This window comes from Callorhinus ursinus, unplaced genomic scaffold (genome assembly GCF_003265705.2).
Source record: "Callorhinus ursinus isolate GAN/ISIS: 27379988/994484 unplaced genomic scaffold, GSC_fseal_2.0 scaffold28, whole genome shotgun sequence".
NCBI lineage: Eukaryota > Metazoa > Chordata > Mammalia > Carnivora > Otariidae > Callorhinus > Callorhinus ursinus.
Genome location: NW_027397090.1, coordinates 20,081,593 through 20,104,525, shown reverse-complemented (window position 1 = coordinate 20,104,525; position 22,933 = coordinate 20,081,593). Strand labels below are relative to the sequence as shown.

Below are 22,933 nucleotides of genomic sequence, written 5' to 3'. Positions count from 1 at the left end.
TCATATTCAGTCTTCAAAATCCCATGAATATTTTACATGTAAAATAATCTTATTTAGGACTAGCCACATTTCAAGTGTTCAATAACCATTATGCGGCTTAAGGCTACCATATTGGACAGATCCAGCATCTAAGACCTGGCCTCCGGGAACAGGGCCATGCTGCCATCTGGTGGTGACACTATCAAGTAGCCGCCCGAGCACCCACCCTGGGCCAGGTCCCACAGGGCACCAAGGAGAAGTTACGGCTTCCCACCCTGGGGTGCCGTCAACCTAGTGTGACAGAAAAGGTGGCATAAAGAACCAAACTTCAGAGGCTCCCCTGGGATTTTGAAAAACTGAGGATGATACTCAGCCAGAGAGGAGCGAAGGCCCTAGGAACAAGGAGTCATTTCACAGATGTGGAGATTAAGGGGAATGACCTGCTTGGGGTCATGTGATAAATAAGCAACTGCCCCGAGGGGAGGAAATCCTTGACCAGGACACCAGCACCTCTCACCTGGACCACGGAGATTGCTAAAAAAAAAATTCTGTTCTTTTTTTTAAAGATTTTATTTATTTGAGAGGGGGGTGGGATGGAGGAGGAGCAGAGGGAGAGGGGCAAGCAGACTCCGCACCGAGCGCAGAGCTGATGCGGGTCTCAGTCCCACGACCCTGAGGTCATGACCTGAGCTGAAACCAAGAGTCAGATGCTTAATGGACTGAGCCACCCAGGTGCCCCAATAGTTTTTGTTCTTAAAAAATAAATAAGAATACATTCAGTGATTCAAAATCCAAAATGTAGAAAAGCAAAGAGTCTCCCTCCCATCCCCACCACTAACTACCCCATTCCCCTTTAGTGAGGCCTCACAAACAATGCCATGATTACCCTGTGCACAAATTATTCCACATGTGCAAGTATATCTGTAGAATGTTTCTTGAAATGGAATTACTGGGCCCAAGGATATGTGCATCTGATGTGTGCATCTGTAATTTTGATAGCTAAGGAATAGTTTTAAAAAAGTTTTATTTAGACATAATTTACATACAATAAATTATTTTTATTGTATAATTTGATGAGCTTTGAAAAAGGTATATAGTTGTGTAACCACAACCATAATCAGAATATAGAACATTTCTATCTCCCCATAGAGTCACCTTATGGCCCTTTGCAGTAAATCCCCACATCACCACCCCCAGCTTCTGACAACTACCGATCGGTTTTCTGCCCTATAACGTGGCCTTTTTCAGAATATCTATAAATGGAATGATATAGAATGTAATCTTTTTTGTACTGATTCTTTCACTTAGCATATGGATTGTGTGATTCATCCAGGTTCTTAGGCATCATGTATCAAATTTGTACTCTTTTTTATTGCTAATTTGTATTCTATTCTATGGGCATATCACAGTTTCTCCACTCACCAGTGGATGCACATTTGGGTTGTTTCCAATCTGGGGCTATTATGAACATTCAAGTATAAAATCTTCAGTGCTCCTGGATAAATACATAGGAGTAGAATTGCTGGGTAATACAGTAAGTAAATATTTAATTTTATGTAAGAAACTGGCATACTGTTTTCTTTAAGAGTTTTTTTTTTTTTTTTTGACAGAGAGAGTGAGAGAGAGAAAGCACAAGCAGGTTGAGCAGGAGAGGGAGAAGCCGACTCCCGCTGGGCAGGGAGCCCAATGTGGGACTCGATCCCAGGACCCCGGGATCATGACCTGAGCTGAAGGCAGATGCTTCACCGACTGAGCCACCCAGGTGCCCCTGACATACTGTTTTCTAAAGTAAGTGTACCATTTTGCATTGCCACCAGCAATGAGAGCTCCAGTTACACTACATCCTTACCAACGCTTGGTGCAGATGGCCTTTTTAATTTCGGCTATTCTAGTAGATGCATAGTGTTATCTCACTGTCACTTAGATTGACATTTGACATGCTACACACTGTCCATGTACTTTGCTGTTTGTATACATTCTTAGGGAAGCACATTTTCAAATCTTCTGTCCATTTTTTTAAAGATTTTATTTATTTGTCAGAGAGAGAGCGAGAGAGCACTAGCAGGGGGAGCAGCAGAGGGAGAAGCAGACTCCCCGCTGAGCAGGGAGCTGGATACAGGACTCACTTCCAGGACCCGAGGGTCACAACCCAAGCCAAAGGCAGCCACTTAACGGACGGAGCCACCCAGGCGTCCCCTTCTGTCCATTTTTTAATGGAGCTGCTTGTCTTCTTGAGTTATAAGATATCTTTATATGTTCTTGGATACATGTCCTTTGTCAGATATAAGCTTTGCCAGCATTTTCTGTCTGTGGTCTTTTCATAGTCTTATCTAATCTTATCAGTGTCTTTTGATGAACAAGTGTTTTTCATTTTGATGAAGTGCTGGTCTTCCTCTCTGCTGTCCTTGGGCTGCTCCTGTTCTTGGCTTCATCACTATGGGGCAAGAAAACCTTTGTTCTGGTTCTTACTGTCTAAGGTGGAATTCACCTGCATGGGTTCTGGGCTGCGGCTGTTGTCTGAGGCCACGTCTTCCATTAACTGCTTCTTGTCTTAGTCCTCTGTTTCCAGAGAGTTGTTACCTTTTTTGGTCAAGAGATAGTATTATCTTTGTTTTCAGATTTAGTGTTATAATTTTAAAAATTGATAAAGTCATTGCCCAAAAACCATCAGGAACACACCTATAGTCAAAGTCATATTTGTTACTCTGCAAAAGGGGAGCGCAAAGAATATGGAACTGTGGGGCATCTCAGAATGGGGTAGGGCGGGGGCTGCTAGGGGGTGTCTGGGGCTGGAGTTGGGCATAGGATGGTATTGGCAGGGATTATTCAGAATTTATAAAATAGGGACTTAACTATAACAAATAGTGGTCTATTTTTTAGAGTGTACAAGTCTCTTTAGGTTGCTCTTGGGCTGGTTCATCTGTGGTTCTATCTTAGAACACATTTAGGTCCGTCAGAACAAACTGGTGTTACAAGAGTTGTACAGAGTTAGTGATGGACATCATAGTTTTTGTTTGGTAGCTTGTTTTGTGAGTCAGTGTATGTTTTGCAAGGTGTGCTTTCTTCATTTTTATCTATTATGGCACTCCTGTGGAGTTTTGATTACTGAAGTGCAGGGCTCAGGAATATAAGATTAAGACAATTTACAAAATAAGTGGTAAAGACCCAGAGCTTGGCAGAAGCTACTGGGGCAAGTGGATGGCTATTTGGAAAAAAATACATTCACACCTGTACTACCTGTATTCATGATTCATACCATATACAATGGATTATAAGTAGATAAAGCGTCTAAATGAATTAGAAGAAAATATGGGAGAATATTTTTATAATGTCAATGCAAGGAAGGTATATCTAATAAAGACACAAAAGCTAGGACACACTTATACAACAAAAGTATGGAAATAGTAATATATAAACATATATATAATATATATATTATTTGTTGTTGCTGGTGCTGTTGGAATCATACCCATGAAATTGTTGCTAAATCCAATGTCACGAAGACTTTCCCCAGCATTTTCTTCTAAAAATTATATCTTTTTAGTTGTTATGTTTAGATCTTTGATCTATTTTGAGTTAACATTTGTATATGGTATGAGGTAAGGATCCAATTTCATTCTTTTGTATGTGGACATTTAGTTTTCCCAGCATGATTTGGAGAAAGTATTGTCCTTTCCCTATTGAATGGTCTTGGCACACCTGTCAAAAATCAATTGATTATATATGTGAAGGTCTATCTGGACTCTACTCTGTTCAATGTTCCATTTCAGTAATTTGTATGTCTGTCCTTCTGCCAGTACCAAATGATTTAGTTACTGTAGCTTTGTAGCAAGTTTTGAAATTGGGAAGTATGCATCCTTCAACTTTATTCTTATTCCTTTTAAGATTGTTTTGGTTATTTGGGGCACCTTGTAATTCCATATGAATTTGAAGAACAACTTCTCATTCCTGCAAAAAAAAGGCAGTTGAAATTTTTGTGGTAATTGCACTGAATCTCTAGATTGTTTTGGGTAGTACTGCCATCTTAATGATGTTATGTCTTCCAGTCCATGAATGTGGGATATTTTTTCATGTATTTAGGTCTTCTTTAATTTCTCCCAGCAATGTTGTGTAGTTTTCAGAGTATAAGTCTTTTACCTTCTTGGTTAGATTTATTCCTAAATATTTAATGCTTTTAGATGTTACTGAAAATTGAATTGCTTTCTTAATTCTTTTTTGATTGTTCATTGCTGGTATATAAAAACACAACTGATTTTTGTGGTTTTATTTTGTATACTACAAATTTGCTGAATTTGTTTATTAGGTGTACTAGCTTTTTTGTGAATTATTTGGGATTTTGTGTAATAGGAACATGTCACCTTCTAAGAGAGATAGTTTTACCTCTTCTTTTCCAATTTGAATGTCTTTCATTTCTTTTTCTTGTCTAGTAGCTCTGACTAGAACTTCTAATAGTGAAATGGGTGTGCCTATCTTGTTCCTGATTTCAGGATGAAAACTTTTAGCCTTTACCATTGAATTTAATATCAGCTATGGGCTTTTCATAAATAACCTTTACCATGTTGAAGAATTTTCTCTTTATTCCTAGTTTTCTGAGTTTTTATCATGAAAAGGTGTTGGATTTTGCCAAATGCCTTTTCTACGTCAATTAAGATGATCATCTTTTTTCCTCCATTCTATCAGTGTGATATATTACACTGATTTTCTTTTTTTAAATTTAAATTAGCCAAGGTATACTACATCATTAATTTTTGATATAATGTTCAATGATTCATTAGTTGAATATAACACCCAGTGCTCATCATATCACGTGCCCTCTTTGATGCCCATCATCCCGTTACCCCATCCCTCCACCCACCTCCCTTTCCATACCCTGTTTGTTTCCCAGAGTCAAGAGTCTCATATGGTTTGTCTCCCTCAATGATTTCTTCCCATTCAGTTCGCCCCCCCTCCCCTATTGTTCTCTGCACTATTCCTTATGTTCCACATATAAGTGAAACCATAAGATAATTGTGTTTCTCTGATTGATTTATTTCACTTAACATAAAACCCTCCAGTTCCATCCATGTCAATGTAAATGGTAGTTATTCATCCTTTCTGATGGCTGAACAATATTCCATTGTATATGTGAACCACATCTTCTTTATCCATTCATCTGTTGAAGGACATCTCAGCTCCTTCCACAGTTTGGCTATTGTGGACATTGCTGCTGTGAACACTGGGGTGCAGGTGCCCCTTCTTTTCACTACTTGAAAAAATGCTCCACATTACTTGCCATCAGAGAACTACAAATCAAAACTACAATGAGATACCACCTGACACCAGAATGGCTAAAATTAACAAGACAGGAAACAACAAATGTTGGCAGGGATGTGGAGAAAAGGGAACCCTCTTACACTGTTGGTAGGAATGCAGGCTGGTACAGCCATTCTGGAAAACAGTATGGAAATTCCTTAGGACATTAAAAATAGAGCTACCTTATGACCCAGCAGTTGCACTACTGGGCATTTACCCCAAAGATACAGATGTACACTAAATTTCTTTTGTGAACCATCCTTACATTCCTGGGATAAAATTCCACTTGGTCATGGTGAATAATCTTTTAAAGATGCTATTGGATTTAATCTGCTATTTTGTTGAGTATTTTTGCATCTGCATTCATGAAGAATATTGGCCTGTAGTTTTCTTTCTTTCTTTCTTTATCTGGCTTTGGCACTAAAGCAATGCTGGCCTTGTGGAATGAGATAGGAAGTGTTCCCTCCTCTTCAGCTTTTGGGAAGAGTTTGAAAAGGATTGGTATTAACTCTTCTTTAAATGTTTCATAGAATTCACCAGTGCAGCCAGCTTCTCCAGAACTTTTCTATGTTGGGAGAAATGTGGTTACTGTTTCAATCTTCTTACTATTCTATGTCTGTTCAAAATTTCTTTCTTGGGCGCCTGGGTGGCTCAGATGGTTAAGCGTCTGCCTTCGGCTCAGGTCATGATCCCAGAGTCCTGGGATCGAGTTCCGCATCGGGCTCCCTGCTCTTTGGGAGCCTGCTTCTCCCTCTGCTTCTCTCTCTCTCTCTCTCTCTCTCTCTCTCATGAATAAATAAATAAAATCTTTAAAAAAAATTTCTTTCTTTCTGAGTCAGTTTATGTAATTTGTGTTTCAGGAGATTTGTCTATTACTTCTAGGTTAATTTGTTGGTGTACAGTTGTTCATAGTATCCACTTCTAATCCTCTGCAAGATTTTATCTGCAAGATTCATAATAATATGCCCACTTTTATTTTTGATTTTAGTTATTTGCATCTTCTCTTTTTCTTTGTCATCTTAGTAAGGATTTGTCCATTTTGTTATTTTTTCAAAGAACCAAATTTTAGTTTCACTGATTTTCTCTGTTGTTTTTCTGTTCTTTAAATCTCTACCCTAATTTTAATCATTATCTTCCTTCTGCTAGCTTTGTGTTTAATTTGTTCTTTTTCTAGTTCTTGAAGGTGTAAAGTTAGGTTATTGACTTGAAATCTTTCTTCTTTGTAAAATAGGCATTTACAACTATGAATTTCCCATTAATTTTGGTATGTTGTGCTTTTGTTCATATTCATCTCTGGATTTTCTAATTTCCCTTGTGATTTATTCTTTTTCCCATTGATTATTTAAGTATGTGCTATTTAATTTCCACATATTTGTGAATGTTCCAGTTTTCCTTGTGTAATTGACTACTAATTTCATCCTGTTGTGATTAGAGAAGATACTTCATATGATAGTTACTTTTAAAACCTATTGGGACTTATATTGCAGCCACACATATCATTTATCCTGATGTTCCAGGTGTGCATTAGAAGTTGTATTCTGCTGTTGTTAGATGGAGTATTCTGTATATGTGTTAATTTTAGTTGGTTTATTGTGCTGTTCAACTCCTCTATTTCCTTACCTATGGCTAGTTGTTTATCTATTATTGATAGTGGAGTATTGAAATTTTCAACTATTGTTATAGAACTGTCTATTTCTGCTTTAATTTTATAAATTTTTACTTTGTATATTTTGAGGATCTGTGATTAGGTACATATATATTTATTATTTTACATCTTTTTGTTTTACTGAAACTTATTATTAATGTATAATGTCTTTCTTTGTCTCTTATAACCTGTTTTGATTTTGTCTACTTTGTCTGATATTAGCATAGCAAGCCCAACTCTATTTCAGTTACTATTTGCATAGAAGATCTTTTTCTGTCATTTTCCTTTCAAAGTATTTGTGCCTTTGGATCTAAAGTGAGACTCTTGCAGAAAACATACAGTTAGATTATGCTTTTTAAAATCTGTTCTGCTGGGGTGCCTGGGTGTCTCAGTCACTGAGTGTCTGCCTTCGGCTCAGGTCATGATCCCAGGGTCCTGGGATTGAGTCCTGCGTCGGGCTCCCTGCTCAGCGGGGGGGCCTGCTTCTCCATCTCCCGCTCCCCCTGCTTGTGTTCCCTCTCTCACTGTGTCTCTCTCTGTCAAATAAATAAATAAAATCTTTTTAAAAAAGCCTCTCTTAGGGGGTATTTTTAAAAATAAATAAAATAAAATCTGTTCTGCCAATCTCTGTCTTTTGATTGAAGAGTTTAATCCATTTACATTTAAAATAATTACTTGGGAGTAACTTATTTAAAGAGTGACTTACGGGCGCCTGGGTGGCTCAGTTGGTTAAGCGACTGCCTTCGGCTCAGGTCATGATCCTGGAGTCCCGGGATCGAGTCCCATATCGGGCTCCCTGCTCAGCGGGGAGTCTGCTTCTCCCTCTGACCCTCTTCCCTCTTGTGCTCTGTCTCTCATTCTCTCTCTCTCAAATAAATAAATAAAATCTTAAAGAGTGACTTACTTTTGCCATTTGCTATTTGTTTTCTATATTCCTTATAGACTTTTTGTCCTTCATTTCCTCCATTATTGCTTTCATTTGCATTTAGTTGATTTTTGCAGTGGAATATTTTTATTCCCTTATTTCCTTTTGTGCATAATCCTTATTCTTGTATCAAAATTATAAAAATCTAACTTGAATTGGTACCATAATTTAACTTTTTTACCATACCAAAAAACCTTTGTTTCTATATAGCTCTACTTATTTTATGTTATTATTGTCACAACCTATATTTTTATAAATACCATGGATTAATATGCATTTGCCTTTTAAATCATGTAGAAAATAAAAGGTGGAGTTACAAACCAAAATTAGAATTCTACTAGCTTTTATAATTGCACATGTATTTACTATTACCTGAGATCTTCATATATTTTTTTCATATAGCTTCAAATTACTGTTTAGGGTTCTTTTGTTTCAAACTGAGGGACTCCTTCCTGCTTGACAGGTCTAGAGGTAATTAATGTCCTCAGTTCCTATTTATCTGGGAATGTCTTAATTTCCCCTTCATTTTTGAAGGGCAGTTTGTATGGATATAGAATTATTGGTTGACAGTTTTTTCTTTCAGCACTTTGAATATTTCAACTCACTGTCTTCTGCCTTCCAAGGTTTCTGATGAGAAATTGGATGATAATTTTACTGAAAATTTCTTGTATGTGATGAGTTGCCTCTCCTTTGTTTTTTCATGATTCTTTGTCTTTTTCATTTGACAGTTTGATTATAATGTGTCTTATGTGGGGGTCTCTTTGTGTTTATCCTACTTAGAGTTAATTAAGCTTCTTGAATTTGTAGATTCAGGTCTTTTGACAAATTGGGAAGTTTTTAGCCATTCTTTCTTTCTTTTTTTCCCCTTGTTTTATGTTTCATGTTTTTATTTTTTTACTTTAATTTTTTTTATTATGTTATGTTAGTCATCATACAGTACATCATTAGTTTTTGATGTAGTGTTCCATGATTCATTGTTTGCATATAACACCCGGTGCTCCATGCAATACGTTTCCTCATTAATACCTACCCATCACCAGGCTAACCCATCCCCCCACCCTCTCCCCTCTAAAACCCTCAGTTTGTTTCCCGGAGTTATTCAATTATTCTTTTTGTCATTTTCTTCCTTTGGGATTCTGCAATGCATGTATTGTTCTGCTTGATGGTGTTCTATTGGTTCCCATAGGTTCTATTCACTTTTGTTCTGTCTTTTATCTTTCTGTTCCTCAGACTTTATCATTTCAATGTTCCTATCTTCATTGGTGGTTCTTTTCTCTTCTTGCTCAAATCTGCTTTTGAACCCCTTTTGTGAAATTTCCATTTTAGTTACTGTAATTTTAGTTCCAGAATTCCTTTTTAGTTCTGTCTTTATATTTTCTGTCTTTTACTGATATTCTCATTTTGTGCATACTTTGTTTTCCTGTCTTTGTCCATGCTTTCCTTTAGCTCTTTGAATATCTTTAAGAGAATTTTTTTTAAAGTATTTTTCTAGTGAGTTTGATGCCTGTGTTTCTTCAGGGACACTTTCTGTTGATTGCTTTTGTTCTCTCAAATGGGCATGTTTTTCTTTTTCTTCATGTGCCTTGTGATTTTTTTCTTGTTGAAAACCAGACATTTGACTCTTATAATGTAGTAGCTTTGGAAATCAGATTCTCTTTCTTCCCTAGGGTTTGCTACAAGAAAACCCTATTCCCCTAGCCAAAGGACTGAGAAAAATATGGCTTGAGAGGATAGCAAAAAACTTTAATAATATGTATCTTACCCTAGCCCAACACCATTAGGACTCTCCCTCTCCACCATGGAGTTAGTGGGCTGAGCAAGAAGTCGATCTTACACCCACCTTCCACTCCATGTAGCAAGTGGTGGCACTCTTATTCCCTTATTTCTCCTTTATTTTTGAAGGATAATTTCACAAGGTACAGAATTATGGTTTGGTATTTTATTTCTACCAACACTTTAAAGTATTTCAATTCACTCTCTTCTTGCTTGCATGGTTCCTGAAGAGAAGTCAGATATAATTCTTGTCTTTGTTTCTATATAGATAAGGTGATTTTTTTCCTATACCCTCTTTCAGAGTTTTTTCTTTATCTTTGATTTTCTGTAATTTGGATTATAGTACCTCCTGCTTCCACTAAGCAGAGGATGAAATATTAGCTCCTAACTTGGTCACACTGACACCACTGACAAGAACTTCAAAGTAGCAACCATAAAAATGATCCATTAAGTAATTATAAATGCTCTTAAGACAAATGAAAAAATAGAAAATCTCAGCAGAAAAATACATAATCTTAAAACAAACAAAAAGAAATCATTGAATTGAAATACAATAACTGAAATTAACAATTCATTGATGAGCAAAACAATAGATTGGATGTTAGATGGAAGAATTAATGAAGTCAATGAGAGATAAATAGAAATTACACAATCAGAACGACATAGAGGAAATATAAATGAAATAAAAATAGAAATGAAAAAGAACGAACAAGGCCTCACTTTTGTGGGACAATAACAAAAAAACTTTGGTGGTAAGCAATCAAGAGGAGGCTGGTGTAGCCCCATGAAAGCAACAGCTAACTGTAGGCCAGCTAGTTTACTAGAGAAGACCAGGGGGAAAGACAGCTAAGAAGAACCTTCCAGGGATTAGAACAAACCTCAAATACTGGTCCCCAAAAATAACTCTTCCTGAATTTAATTACATCTGACTGTGGGGCAGTTTTTACCCCCCAGAATTTGTTAAAAACAGTAGAGTGATAAACAGCAATTAGTGAAGCTTAACAGATGGGTGTAATACCAGTCAAGGGGAACAGCATAACAGAGAGATCAGGGAAGTTTTTCCTTTTCAGCAGTTACCCTGAAAAAACTTTTGTTATCCCAGGGTAATTGTGTGAATGCCCAGGACTGTACCCTCTGAGGAGTGACAGCAGAGTCTTCAAACTTCAGAGGAAATAGAATAATCTACTCACTAAATTTGTCTAGCCAAATCACTAAACAAATAAACAAGCAAACAACAACAAAAGAAGCTGTAGAGAGGGGATAGGGTAATCAACATTCAGTTATTACAATATATTACTTAAAATGTTCAGTTTTCAAAAAAAATTATAAAACTCGCAAAAAAATGTAACTGTGATTCATACACCAAAAAAAAAAAAAAATAGCAAGCAAAAAAACCTGCCTGTGAAAGAACCCAGATGTCAGATTTAGCAAAGACTTCAAAGCAGTCATTATAAATCTGTTCAAAGAACTAAAGAAAAACTATGCTTAAAGGAAACTATGATGGCAATGTCACCAAAAAGAAAATATCTAGGGATGCCTGGGTGGCTCAGTTGTTAAGCATCTGCCTTCCACTCAGGTCATGATCCCAGGGTCCTGGGATCGAGCCCCACATCAGGCTCCCTGCTCTGTGGGAAGCCTGCTTCTCCCTCTCCCACTACCCTTGCTTGTGTTCCCTCTCTCGCTGTGTCTCTCTCTGTCAAATAAATAAATAAATAATCTTTAAAAAAATAGAAAATATCTATAAAGAGACAAATATTAAAAATAACCATATAGAAATTCTGTAGTTGAAAAGTACAATAGGGAGAATGCAAAATTTATTAGAAGGACTCAACAGTAGATTCTAACTGGCAGAAGGATCAGCAAACTTAGAAATATATAGAGAGGTCATGCAATCTCAGTAGCAGAGAGAGAAAAGGATGAAGAAAAATGAGCAAAGCCTCAGAGAAACATTGAACAACATTAAGTGCACCAAAATATGCATAATACGAGTACCAGAGGAGAGGTGAGAGAGAAAAGAGCAGAAAATAATTAGGAGAAATAGTGGCTGAAAACTTTCCAAGTTTGGTGAAAAACATGTATTCACATATCCAAGAGGCTTAATGAACTCCTAGTAGGAGATCCATACCCAAGTACATCATAGCCAAAATCTCAAATGACAAAGACAAGAATTAGAAAGCAGCACCACCCCCCCGCCAACTCATTACATGTAAGGGAACATCAATAAGATTTAACTAGGTGACTTATCAGTAACACTGGAGGCCAGAACATATTGACATATTCAAAATGATGACATCAAAGTGCTGACATTGGAGGCCAAAACAAATTAACACATTCAAAATGTCAAAAGAAAAAAAAAACTGTGGCAGAGGTCAAAGAGGTTGCTGTCTGCATTCTCCTCTAGGATTTTAATGGATTCCTGTCTCAACATTTAAGTATTTCACCTGAGTTTATTTTTGTGTGTGGTGTAAGGAAATGGTCCAGTTTCATTCTTTTGCATGTTGCTGTCCAGTTTTCTCAACACCATTTGTTGAAGAGACTGTCTTTTGTCCATTGGATATTCTTTCCTGCTTTGTTGAAGATTAGTGGACCATAGAGTTGAGGGTCCATTTCTGGGTCCTCTATTCTGTTCTAGTGATCTATATGTCTGTTTTTGTGCCAGTACCATACTGTCTTGATGATTACAGCTTTGTAATATAGCCTAAAGTCCAGAATTATGGTGCCTCCAGCTTTGGTTTTCTTTTTCAATATTACTTCGGCTATTCAGGGTCTTTTCTGGTTCCACACAAATTTTAGGATTATTTGTTCCAGCTCTGTGAAAAATGCTGATGGTATTTTGATAGGGATTGTGTTGAATGTGTAGATTGCTTTGGGTAGCATAGACATTTTAACAATATTTGTTCTTCCAATCCATGAGCATGGAATGTTTTTCCATTTCTTTGTAGGATTCCTTTTATATAGAATGTCTGGAGTACACTAATCCATAGAGACAGAAAGTAGGCTAACAGACCCAGCAGCAGTAAATCTTATTTGTGAATTTGAGTGAACCTCAAGGTTACTGAATATTTTGTAAAATATTATTTTGAGTGTTTCTGCAAGGGTGTTTTTGAATGAGATTAATGTTTTCATTGGAAAGGTAAAGAAGATTGCCTTTCATAATGTGGATGGACCTCATCTAATCAATTGTTAGGCTTACATAGAACCAAAACCCTGACCCTCCACCAAGTAAGAGGGAATTCTGTAGCAAACTGCCTTTACATTTCGTCTACACTATCAGAAATTCTGGGTTTCTGCCTACTGGACTTCAGATTGGAACTATACCACTGGCTCTCTTGGGTCTCGAGCCTGCCAGTCCCCATTGCAGACTTTGGACTTCCCAGCCTCCACAATCATGTGAGTCAATTTCTTTTGTACAAAATATGTATGTATAGATATAAATATATCCTATTGTTCTGTTTCTATGGAGAGTTCTGACTAATACAGATTTTGGTAATGAGAATAATTCTGGAGGAATAGAATCGTTTTCTTTTTTTATTGAGGTAAAGTATGCATAAAAATGTACCGCCTTCACGTTTTTAAGTGTACGGTTCAGTGTATTAAATACACTCACATTGTTTTGCAGCTGTCACCACCATCCACACCTATAACTTTTGTAAATGAGACTCTGTACCTGTTAAACAATGACCCCCCTTTTCCCCTCCCCTCAGCCTTTGAAAACCATCATTATACCTTCTAATGTTAGCCTACTTTCTGTCTCTATGGATTAGCCTACTTTATGATTTTGACTATTCTAAGTACCTCATGTAGGTAGAATCACATAGTATTTGTCTTCTGTGAATTGCTTACTTCACTTAAGACAATGTCCTTGAGTTTCATCCATGTTGCAGAACATTGTAGAAGTTCCTTCCTTTTTAAGGCTGAGTAACATTCCATTGTATATATGGACCACATTTTTATTTAAATTTAGTTAACCAACATTTAGTACATCATTAGTTTTTGATGTAGTGTTCAATGATTCATTAGTTGTGTATAACACCCAGTGCTCATCACATCATGTGTCCTCCTTAATGACCACATTTTGCTTATCGGTTCATCAGTTGATGGAACCTTGGATTGCTTCCATGTTTTGGCTGTTGTGAATAATGTTGCTATAAAAATTGGTGTACAAATATCTCTTTGAGACCCTGCTTTCATTTCTTTCGGTTATGTACCTAGAAGTGGAATTTCTGGGTAATGTGGCAATTCTATTTTTAATGTTTTGAGGAACTTCCATACTGTTTTTCACGGTGGCTGCACCAGTTTGCATTCCCACCAATGGTGTACAAGAGTTCCAATTTTTCCATGTCCTTGCCAACACTTGTTTTCTGTTAGATTCTTTTTTTTTTTAGATAGTAGGCATCCAAATGGATGCAAGATGGTATTTCATTGTAGTTTTGATTAACATTTCCCTAATGATTAGTGATATTGAGCATCTTTTCATGTGCTTATTGGCCATTTGTATATCTTCCTTTGAAAAGAGTTTATTCAAGTCCTTCACCCCAGTTTTGAGTTGAGATTTGTCATTGTTGGTGAGTTTTAGGGGTATATATTGTGAATATTAATCTCTAATCAGATATATGACTTGCAAATATTTCCTCCCTTTTCATGGGTAGCATTTTTAATGTGCAGATAGTGTTTCTTGAGGCACACAATTTAAAAATTTTCATGAAGCTTAGTTTGCCTATTTTTTCTTTTGTTGCCTATGCCAAGAAATCATTGCTAAATCTAATGTTTTTGTCCTAAGTTTTCTTCCAAGACTTTTATTGTTTTAGATTCTTAAGTCCTTTTTGAGTTATTTCCTTGATCTATTTTTATTTACTCTTGTATATGGTGTTAGGTAAGGATTCATACTTTTGCATATGGATATCCAGTTTTTCCAGCACCATTTGTTAAAAAGACTGTCCTTTCCCCATTCATTGGTCTTGGCACCCATGTCAAAAATCATTTGATAATATATGTAAGTGTTTATTTCAGGCTTTTATTTTATTTTACTTTATTATTTTATTTTATTTCAGTATAGTTAACACATACAGTGTTATATTAGCTTCAGGTGTACAATGTAGTGATTCATCACTTCCATACAATACCTGGTGCTCATCACAGAAAGTACATTCTTTAATCCCATCCCTAATTTCCCCCATACCCCTGCCCACCTCTCCTCTGATAACCATCAGTGTGTTCTCTATAGTTAAGAGTCTGTTTCTTGGCTTGTCTCTCTCTCTCTTTCTCCTTGCTTGTTTTGTTTATTAAATTCCACGTGAATGAAATCATATGGTATTTGTCTTTCTCTGACTGACTTATTTCACTTAGCATTATACTCTCTAGCTGAATGCAGGACATTGCAAATGGCAAGATTTCATTCTTTTTATGGCCAAGTAATATTCCATTATATTCTTTTATTCATTTGTTTATTATCTTCTTTATTTATTCATCGATTGATCTTTATTCACTCATCTATTGTTGGGCACTTGGGCTGCTTCTGTAATTTGGCTATTGTAAATAATGCTGCTATAAACATAGGAGTGGATGTATTCCTTTGAATTAGGGTTTTTTTATTTTTTTATATTTTGGGTAAATACACAGTAGCGTGATTATTGGGTCATAGGGTAGTTCTCATTTTAACTTTTTGAGGAACCTCCATACTGTTTCCCAGAGTGGCTGTACCAGTTTGCATGCCCACCAACACTGCAAGAGGGTTGGTTCCTTTTTCTCCACATCCTCGCCAATACTTGTTGTTTCCTGTGTTTTTGATTTTAGCCATTTTGACAGGTGTGAGGTGATATCTCATTGTAGTCTTGATTTACATTTCCCAGATGACCAGTGATGTTGAGCATCTTTTCATCTATTGGCCATCTGTAGGTCTTCTTTGAAAAAATGTCTATTTATGTCTTCTGCCCATTTTATAACTGGATTATTTGTCTTTTGGGTGTTGACTTTTATATGTTCTTTATATATTTTGGATACTAACCCTTTTTGGATATGTCATTTGCAAATGTCTTCTCCCATTAAGTATAGATTGTCTTTTAGTTTTGTTGATTGTTTCCTTTGCTGTGCAGAAGCTTTTTATTTTGATATAGTCCCAGTAGTTTATTTTGGCTTTTATTCCCCTTGCCTCAGGAGACCTATCTAGAAAAATGTTGCTGCAGCTCATGTCAGAGACCTTACCACCTGCACTGTCATCTAAGATTTTCATGGTTTCAGGTCTCACATTTAGGTCTTTCATCCACTTTGAATTTCTTTTTGTGCATGGTGTAAGAAAGTCTAGTTTCATTCTTTTGCGTGTTACTTTTAAGTTTTCCCAGCACCATTTGTTGAAGGGACCAGTCTTTTTCCCACTGGATATTCTTTCCTCTTTTGTTGAATATTAATTGACCACATAATTGTGGGTTTATTTCTGGGCTCTCTATTCTGTTCCATTGATCTGTGTGTCTATTTTTGTACTAATACCATACTATTTTGATCACTACAGCTTTTTAATATAATTTGAAGTCCAGAATTGTGATGCCTCCAGCTTTGCTTTTCTTTTTCAAAATTGCTTTGGCTATTTGGGGTCTTTTGTGGTTCCATATAAGTTTTAGGGTTGTTTGTTCTAGCTCTGTGAAAAATGCTGCTGGTATTGTCAATTTTGTTGATCCTTTCAAAGAATAATATATTGGTTTCATTGATTATCTCTATTTCATGTATCCCTGCTTTAATCATTATTATTTCCTCCCTTCTGCTAGCTTGGGTTTTGGTTGGTTCTTCTTCTAGTTCCTTAAGTTGTAAAGTTAAGTTGTTGACTTAAGATCTTTCTTCTTTTTGGTTTTTTTAATGGAAATACTTACAGCTATACCTTTTCCTTTAACCCTGCTCTTGCTGTGTCCCATAGGTTTTGGTATGCTGTGTTTTTGGTTTTGTTCATCTCCTATTTCTAATTTCCCCTGTGATATTTTTTGATCCATTGGTTGTTTCAGAGTTTGTGGTTTAGTATTTACAACTTTTTGAATTTTTCAGTTTTCTTTATGTTATTGGTTTCTAATTTATCCTCTTGTGGTCAGAGAAGATACTTTGTACAATATGTATCTTTTAAAATCTAATGAGACCAAATTGTGGCCTAATGTATGGTCTATCCTGGAAAATGTTCCATGACCACTTGAGAAGAATGTGTATGCTGTTGTTGCTGGGTTGAGTGTTCTGTACGTGTCTGTTAGATCTATTTGGTATATTGTGTTGTTTAAGTCCTCCATTTTCTTATCTTCTGTCTAGTTTTGTGTCCATTATTATAAGTGGGGTATTGATGACTCCAATTGTTATTGAAAAACTGTCTATATCTCTCTTCAATTATGTCAGTTTTTACTTCATATATTTTGATTGTCTGTCAGTAGGTGTGTAAATCCTTACAATTGGTATATTTTCTTACTGTATTGGCCTTTTATTAATATATATTTATTAATATAATCTATAATGTCCTTTGTCTCTTGTAAAAAAATTTTTAAAAAATTCAACGTAGTTAACATATGGTGAATTATTAGTTTCAGGGTAGAGTTTATTGATTCATCAGTTGCATATAATACCCAGTGCTCATTACATTAAGTGCCCTCGTTAATACCCTTTACCCAATTACCCCATCCCCCCACCCACTTCCCCTCCAGCAACCCTCAGTTTGTTCCCTATTTTTAAGTGTCCCTTATGGTTTGCCTCCCTCTCTGTTTTTATCTAATTTTATTTTTAACTTCCCTTCCCCTAAGTTCATCTGTTTTGTTTCTTAAATTTCACATATGAGTGAAATCATATGGTATTTATCTTTCTCTGACTGACTTATTTTGTTTAGCATAATACACTCTAGTTCCATCCACATTGTTGCAAATGGCAAGATTTCATTCTTTTTGATGGCTGATGAATATTTCATTGGGTATGTATATATATGTGTGTGTGTGTGTTATATATATACAACTCACATCTTCTTTATCCATTCATCCATCAAAGGACATCTGGGCTCTTTCCATATTTTGGCTATTGTGGACATTGCTGCTATAAACATTAGGGTGCATGTGCCCCTTTGAATCACTATTTTTGTGTCCTTTGGATAAATACCTAGTAGTGCAATTGTGATGTCATAGGATAGTTCTATTTTTAACTTTTTGAGGAACCTCAGGAAATAATCAACAAAACTAAAAGATGACCTATGAAATGGAAGAAGATATTTGCAAATGACATATCAGATAAAGGGCTAGTATCCAAAATCTGTAAAGAACTTATCAAACTCAACACCCAAAAAACAAATAATCCAGTCAAGAATTGGGCAGAAAGCATAAGCAGATATTTCTCCAAAGAAGACATACATTGTATTACCTGTAAAGTCCTCGTTTCTGTACACTGTCTCTGTTTCTTTCTGATTATGTTACTTTTGGGCTCTCTCTTCCCTTACATGAACAGACATTTCTCTAAAGGGGACCCTTACAGGATCCCCTTTAATATTTCTTTCAGGGCTGGTTTAGTGATCACAAATTATTTTAGTTTCTGTTTGTCCAGGAAGCTCTTTATCTCTCCTTTCATTCTGAATGATAGCCTTGCTGAATAAAGTATTCTTGACTGCATGTTTTTCTCGTTTAGTACCCTGAATATATCCTGCCAGCCCTTTCTGGCTTGCCAGGTCTCTGTGGATAAGTATGCTGCCAGTCTAACATTCCTACCCCTGTAGGTTAAGAACTTCTTGTCTCGAGCTGCTTTCAGGATTTTCTCTTTATCTCTGAAATTTGCAAGCTTCACTGTTATATGTCGGGGTGCTGATCTATTTTTATTAACTTTGAGAGGGTTCTCTCTACCTCTTGGACTTCAATGCCTGTTTTCTTCCCCAGAGTAGGGAAGTTCTCAGCTATGATTTGCTCAAATATTCCTTCCATCCCTCTCTCTTTCTTCTTGCTCTGGGACCCCAAAAATTCTAGTACTGTTTCACTTTATGGTATTGCAACTTCTTTTTTTTTTAATTTAATTTTATTATGTTATGTTAGTCACCATACAATACATCATTAGTTTTTGATGTAGTGATCCACGATTCATGGTTTTCGTATAACACCCAGTGCTCCATGCAGTACGTGCCCTCCTTAATACCCATCATTGGGCTAACCCATCCTCCCACCCCCCTCCCCTCTAAAACCCTGTTTGTTTCTCAGAGTCCATAGTCTCTCATGGTTCATCTCCCCCTCCAATTCCACCCCCTTCATTTTCCCTTCCTTCTCCTAATGTCCTCCACGCTATTCCTTATGTTCCACAAATAAGTGAAACCATATGACAATTGACTTTCTCTGCTTGACTTATTTCACTTAGCATCATCTCCTCCAGTCCCATCCATGTTGATGTAAAAGTTGGGTATTCATCCTTTCTGATGGCTGAGTAATATTCCATTGTATATATGGACCACATCTTCTTTATCCATTCATCCATTGAAGGGCATCTTGGCTCTTTCCACAGTTTGGCTATTGTGGACATTGCTGCTATGAACATTGGGGTACATATAGCCCTTCTTTTTACTACATCTGTGTTTTTGGGGTAAATACCCAGGAGTGCAGTTGCTGGGTCATACGGTATCTCTATTTTTCATTTTTGAGGCACCGCCACACTGTTTTCCAAAGTGGCTGTACCAACTTGCATTCCCACCAACAGTGTAAGAGGGTTCCCCTTTCCCCACAACCTCACCAACATATGTTGTTTCTTGCCTTGTCAATTTTTGCCACTCTAACTGGTGTAAGGTGGTATCTCAGTGTGGTTTGGATTTGAATTTCCCTGATGGCTAATGATGATGAACATTTTTTCATGTGTCTGTTAGCCTTTATATGTCTTCTTTGGAGAAGTGTCTGTTCATGACTTCTGCTGACTTTTTGCCTGATTATTTGTTTTTTGGGTGTTGAGTTTGTGAAGTTCTTTATAGATCTTGGAAATCAGCACTTTGTCTGTAGTGTCATTTGTAAATAACTTCTCCCATTCTGTGGGTTGCCTCTTTGTTTTGTTCACTGTTTCCTTTGTTCTGCAGAAGATTTTATCTTGATGAAGTCCCAAAGGTTCATTTTTGCTTTTGTTTCACTAGTCTTTGGAGATGTATCTTGCAAGAAGTTGCTGTGGCTAATGTCAAAGAGGTTACTACCTATGTTCTCCTCTAGGATTTTGATGCATTCCTGTCTCACATTGAGGTCTTTCATCCAATTTGAGTTTATCTTTGTGTATGGTGTTAGAGAATGGTCGAGTTTCATTCTTCTGTATATAGCTGTCCAATTTTCCCAGTGGAAAGCCACCAGGGAAAGCCGCCAGAGAACAAAAGCCCCAAAAAACCGGTTTTCACTGAGCCCATCCACTGCCACAGGGGGCAGGGCAACTGCTCAAACAGGGTTGCCTGAGTAACAGTGCAGCAGGCCCCTCCCCCAGAAGACAGGCTGGGAGAACATGAGGCTGACAACCCTAAGGTCCCTTTAAAACAGGTGCATCTTGTTTGGGTTCTGGTCAATAATTTGGACTCTGTACATTCCCTCAACCACCCCTCAACAGAATGACTAGGAGGAGGAACCCCCCAAATAGGAAAGACTCAGAGACTATGACTTCTGCCACAGATTTACAAATGGATACAGATATAACCAAGATGTTGGAGATGGAATTCAGGGTAGCAATTCTGAAGACGATAGCTAAAATGGAGAAATCGATTAATGGCAACACAGAGTCTCTAAGGGCAGAAATGAAAGCTGAATTGGCAGAATTTAAAAATGCTATCAATGAGATCCAATCTAAACTAGATAATCTAACAGCTAGGGTAAGTGAGGCAGAAGAACGAATTAGTGATCTAGAAGACCAATTAATAGACAAAAAGAGAAAAGAGGAGGCCAGGGAAAAACAACTCAGAATCCATGAAAATAGAATCAGAGAAATAAGTGATATCATGAAACGTTCCAATGTCAGAATTATTGGAATCCCTGAGGGGGTGGAGAGAGAGGACTAAAAGATATATTTGAGCAAATTGTAGCTGAGAACATCCCTAATCCGGGGAATGAAACAAACATTCGTGTACTAGAGGCAGAGAGGACCCTTCCCAAGATCAAGGAAAACAGATCAATGCCCTGGCATGTAATAGTAAAACTCACAAATAGTAGAACCAAGGAAACCATCTTAAAGGCAGTGAGGGGGAAGAGATTCCTAACATACAGAGGGAGGAACATCAGAATAACATCAGACCTATCCACCAAGTCCTGGCAAGCCAGAAAGGGATGGCAAGACACATTCAGGGTACTAAACGAGAAGAACATGCTGCCAAGAATACTTTATCTGACAAGGCTGTCATTTAGAATGGATGGAGAGATGCAGAGCTTCCAAGACCGGCAGAAACTGAAAGAATATGTGACCACTAAGCCAGTCCTGCAAGAAATATTAAGGGTGGTTCTATAAAAGGAGAAAGACCCCAAGAGTGATATGGAACAGAAATTTACAGAGACAATCTATAAAAACAAGGTCTTCACAGGCAACATGATGACAATAAATTCATATCTTTCAATAATCACTCTAAATGGTATTGCAACTTCTTGCTAGGAACATCTCCAAAGGCAAGGGAAACAAAAGCAAAAATGAAGTATTGGGACTTAATCAAGATAAAAAGCTTCTGCACAGCAAAGGAGACAGTCAAGAAAACTAAAAGGCAACCTATGGAATAGGAAGAGATATTTGCAAATTACATATCAGATAAAGGGCTAGTATCCAAGATCTATAAAGAACTTTAACTCAACACCCCAAAAAATAAAGAATCCAACCAAGAAATGGGCAGAAGACATGAACAGACATTTCTCCAAAGAAGGCATCCAAATGGCCAACATACACATGAAAAAATGCTCCACATCCCTTGGCATCAGGGAAATACAAATCAAAACCCCAATGAGATACCACCTCACACCAGTTAGAATGGCTAAAATTAACAAGACAGGAAACAACAAATGTTGGCGAGGATTCAGAGGAAGGGGAACCCTCTTACACTGTTGGTGGGAATGCAAGCCGGTACAGCCACTCTGGAAAACAGTATGGAGGTTCCTCAGGAAGTTAAAAGCAGAGCTACCCTATGACCCAGCAATTGCACTACTAGGTATTTACCCCAAAGATACAAATGTAGTGATCCAAAGGGGCACATGCACCCCAATGTTCATAGCAGCAGTGTCCACAATAGCCAAACTATGGAAAGAGCCCAAATGTTCATGGAGAGATGAATGGATAAAGAAGATGTGGTATATATATGCAATGGAATATTATTCAACCATCAGAAAGAATGAATACTTGCCATTTACATCGACGTGGATGGAACTGGAAGTTATTATGCTGAGCAAAAAAAGTCAAAGAAAGACAATTATCATATGGTTTCACTCATGTGGAATATAAGAAACAGCTCAGAGGATCATAGGGGAAGGGAGGGAAAAACTCAATGGGAAATCATCAGAGAGCGAGATAAACTATGAGAAACTCAACTATAGGAAACAAACAGGGTTGCTGGAGGGGAGGTGGGGGGGATGAGGTAATTGGGTGATGGGCATTAAAGAGGGCACATGATGTGATGAGTACTGGGTGTTATAGGCAACTGATGAATTATTGAACACTACATCTGAAACTAATAATATACTTACTCTATGTTGGCTAATTGCATTTAAATTATAAAAAAAACATACAAACAGCCAACAAACACATGAAAAATGCTCAACATTACTCGTCATCAGGGAAATACAAATCAAAACCACAATGAGATATCACCTCACACCGGTCAGAATGGCTAAAATTAACAACTCAGGAAACAAACACATGTTGGCGTGAATGCAGAGAAAGTGAAATCCTCTTACACTATTGGTGGGAATGTAAACTTTTTTTTTTTAATTTTAAAATCTATTTCGTTTTTGCATCACCAGAATTTGGAGATGTATCTTGAAAGAAGTTTCTGTGTCCGATGTCGAAGAGGTTACTGCCTATGTTCTCCTCTAGGATTTTGATGGATCCTTGTCTCACATTGAGGTCTTTCATCCATTTTGAGTTTATCTTTGTGCATGCTGTTAGAAAATGGTTGAATTTCATTCTTCTGTATATAGCTGTCTAATTTTCCCAGCACTATTTATTGAAGAGACTGTCTTTTTTCCATTGCATGTTTTTTCCTGCTTTGTCGAAGATTATTTGACCATAGAGTTGAGGGTTCATATCTGGGCTTTCTATTCTATTCCATTGGTCTATATGTCTGTTTTTGTGCCAGTACCATGCTGTCTTGCTGATCACTGCTTTGTAATATAGCTTGAAATCAG

The 22,933-nt window shown here is 37.0% G+C and overlaps 1 protein-coding gene across 1 annotated transcript in view; it reads left to right on the top strand.

Moving 5' to 3' along the window:
* Nucleotides 1-22,933, top strand: part of ZNF169 (zinc finger protein 169) — a 165,297-nt gene that overhangs the window by 55,896 nt on the left and 86,468 nt on the right. Inside the window, exon 6 of the mRNA XM_073878212.1 lies at nt 1,594-1,741. The gene's annotated coding sequence lies outside the window, so the exon portion shown is untranslated. The remainder of the gene's footprint in view (nt 1-1,593; nt 1,742-22,933) is intronic.